Source organism: Chrysochloris asiatica, unplaced genomic scaffold, assembly GCF_000296735.1.
Source record: "Chrysochloris asiatica unplaced genomic scaffold, ChrAsi1.0 scaffold00022, whole genome shotgun sequence".
In the NCBI taxonomy this organism is placed as follows: domain Eukaryota; kingdom Metazoa; phylum Chordata; class Mammalia; order Afrosoricida; family Chrysochloridae; genus Chrysochloris; species Chrysochloris asiatica.
Window position 1 is genome coordinate 19,591,482 of NW_006408540.1, and position 3,864 is coordinate 19,595,345.

The window sequence follows — 3,864 nt, forward strand, 5'->3', positions numbered from 1 at the left end:
AACAACAACAACAACAACAATATTCAAGGTCATATTTTGACTCTTGTAGACTTGTTTCAATTTTCTTTAGCTTCAGCCTGAACTTGTATATGAATAGTTCAAAGAAAGAATGAACATATACATCCCACTTTTCTTCTAAATAACCCTGGTCATATCATCTATAGTTTATAGGGAGACATTCAATTTCAGAGAAGCAAATATTTTGCCTTTGTTCAAAGGGGAAGAAACTATAGGAGAAGACGAAATCCTTTTATCTAGTAAAACATTCCCTCTCACATCTCAGTCCTGCCACCCTGTCTCTGGCCAGAGCCCAGACACAAGCAGATCTATCCTCTGTGCTTCCACTCACCAGGCTTGAGCTGCCCTTGAGGTGGAGACAGAGTCAGAGGCCACGCCTCTATCCAAAAGTTAGCTTGCTCCTGGCCAGAGGTTTTACCTCAGAGTCCATCCCTGTTTGAAAGAACCTGTGGGTTCTCTGTACTACAACCCCCTCCCAAGGTAGTGAAGGGGAAACTGGTGAGCTATGTGCTTTTCTTTACCCTTATCGTCCCTTATGCCCTCTTGCCCTGGTGGGACTGGGGTTGGTTGATGGCCTGGGAATCTCTAGGGGTCACTTTGGACAGTAATGACGATGTACACATTTAAAAAACTAATTAGTAGACCAACCATATAACAGACAGTTGGCTCCCTATGGCCCTTTGCTAGATAGTCTACACTTCCTCCGTGCTTAGCATACACTGGTTTTTCCCCTTCTTTGTCCCTTCCATTCTCCTTGTTTATTTATGATCTTCATCTGCCTGTGCTGTTAGGATCCTAAATTTTTACCACATGGAAACTCTGTATTACATATTAAAGCCCCTTTATTATAGTAAAATATGCACTAGGCATAGACAATATCCCACCAGAATTTCACAGCCTGCCAGGCATAAATCCAAGATAGAAGATATCTGTTGGTACATTTTAATTTTTCACTTTAGGCTTTAATTATAATGTGGCAAATAAAAGAAAGAGATGAATACATTGATCTTGTAGTTGGCTTCCTTGTCATTCACTCTGCATCAACTATTCCCATTGAAATGCCAGCATTTTTCTCATCAACTGCTGTTCTCCAATCTATTGAGAGCATACAAGACAAGTTATCTGCAAGCTTATGAATATCCAGCTCATTCCATTCCACGTCCTTCTCCTGAGACACAAAACAAAATAAACCTTTAGGATATTTATGTGCTCAAGGGGCAAACTTATAATTCACTCAAAAGTGAATAACTTCTGAGAACAGATGCTAATCATGAGTAAATATGAAATCAAATTTCAGAGAGGGACGTTTCACATTGCACACAACTAAGCCTCCTAACTGCTACGTACATAAAAGCCAGACAAAATGTTAAAGAGCTCTCCAGAGTTGAGCTAGATTGTCTGTCCATGGCAAGCTTTTATTAATGAAACAGGAACATTTCGAGTCACAGCGCCTGTTCTTCTTATTCCCCAAACCTGCTCGCAACCACCACTCCATCCTATCGATTTCCCTTCAAGCTTCTAACAGGGTTAATTAAAATTGGCAGAGAGAACTGCGTGTACAAAGGCACAGGAGCATGGAAAATCTTTCATTTGTGGAAATGAAAGCAATTAATTATACCTTGAGGGCAAGGGGAATTGTGGGTGATGGAATGTTAAAGATGATGGAAACATGATCATCGAAGTCTTTCAGCTAAGAAGTCAGGCTCTGCTTCAGAGCCTCTGTGCAGATGTCCTCCCACACTCTGGCCCTTAGGGTGATCCACGTTCATCTCAAGCAGCCATGTCAGGTGGAGTCAGACACTCCTTCCTCTCAGCGACCTCTCAGTTGTCTTTGTGCAGCATCTATAACATGTCCCACATTATGTCTCCCATTGTCCTTCCTTCATTAGATGACACCCAGTTGTCCTTGGTCTTCGTTTCAATCCAGAAACAACCTGCTGTTGTGGAGCTGATTTCAATTTAGCAATCCTATAGGACAGAGTAGAACTGCCCTGTAGGATTTCCAACACTGTAATCTTGGAAGAAGATTGCCACATTTTTCTCCTGTGGAGTAGCTAGTGAGTTAAAACTGCAGACATTTTGATTAGCCATAAAGTGCTTAGCCACTGTGCCACCAAGGCTCCTAAGCACAGTAGCACAATGCTTAAACCCATCAAGGCCTTGTCTGCAAGGATTCCAGACCCCCACTCCAAAGGGCAACTAGAAACTTGGAACTCAGCTGCACCTTTAAGTAGTTTTCCTTTATACTAACTCACACGGGTATTGAAAAATTGGATTTAGATATATATATACATAGAGTCTAGAGAGCTCTAGTAGCATTTACGAATCAGGCTGCTAACCTTAAGGTCAGCAGTTAGAAACTACCAGCTGTTCCGCCAGAGAGAGATGAGACTTTCTGCTCCTATAAAGATTTACAGTTTCAGAAACCCTGTACAGGGTCATTATGAGTTAGAACCAACTCCACAGCACATAACTACCACCACCATACATATATACAATTGTTGTTAAGTGCTGTCAAGTTGGTTCCAACTCATAGAAGCCCTGTATAGGGATTCCAAAGAGTGGCTGGTGAGTTTGAACCTCTGACCTTATGGTTCAAATTGACCTTTTGGTCCAGTGCTTATCCTATGGTGCCACACCAAGACTCTGTAGTTGTTGTGTGCAACTCATAACATATATATGAACATATAGGGTTTCCAAGGAGTGACTGCTGGTTGTTTTGAACTGCCGACCTTGTGATTAGTAGTCCAGTGCTTATCCTACAGCACCACACCAGCATTGGACATATTGCACTAGGCAAATCTGCTGGAAGAGCTCTCACTAAAGTTTCCAGGTTATTTTCTAACACCATAATTCAAATACATCAAAGGAAGTATTGCATTAGGGAATCTGCTGCAGAAAACCTCTTGAAAGTGTTCAAGAGCAAAGGTGTCAGTTTGAGGACTAAATTGTACCTAATCCAAGCCATGGTATTTTCAATAACCTTACACGCAATGCAAGGAGCTCTGGTAACGTAGTGGTTATGAATCGGGCTGCGAACCTTAAGGTCAGCAGTTTGAAACTACCAGCTGTTCCCTGGGAGAAAGATGAGGCTTTCTGCTCCGGTAAAGATTTACAGCCTCAGAAACCCCTGTACAGGGTCACTATGAGTAGGAACCAACTCCACGGCACATTACAACAACAACAATATTCAATGCATGTTTGTCAGTGAATAAGGAAGACCATAGAAGAATTGCTGCATTTGAGTTATGGTGTTGGAGAAGAACCTTAAGAGTGCCATGGACTGCCAGAAGAACAAATAAATCTGTGTTGGGAGAAGTACAGGCAGATGCTCCTTAAAAGCCAGGATGGTGAGACTTGGTGAGAGTTCAGATGTGTTATCAAGAATACGTCCCTTTATCATGTTTGATAAAGTGGAGGGTTGGTAAAAAGAAGACACTCCCCAATGAGATGGATTGGCACAATGACAGCAGTAATTGGCTCAAGCATAGGAACAATTATGCGGCTAGCAAAGGACCAGGCAGTGTTTCATTCTTTTGTATGTAGGATCTCTATGAGTCAAAAGCAACCTGATGGTATCTAACAGCAAAAACATACACAAGGGAATCTTTTTCTTCTATGGCATGGATGAATCTCAAAACATAATGTTAAATGAACTAAGACAGACATGAAAGGACAAATATTGTATGATCCCACTTACATGAAATATATAGAATAGATCAATACATAGAGACAAAAGAACATGAGTGGCTACCAAGGGTGTCAGGAAGGGAAGAATGGGGTGTTTTTGTTTAAGGGGCGTTGAGCAGCATTTGTTTGGGGTGATGAAAACTTTTGGAAACGGAC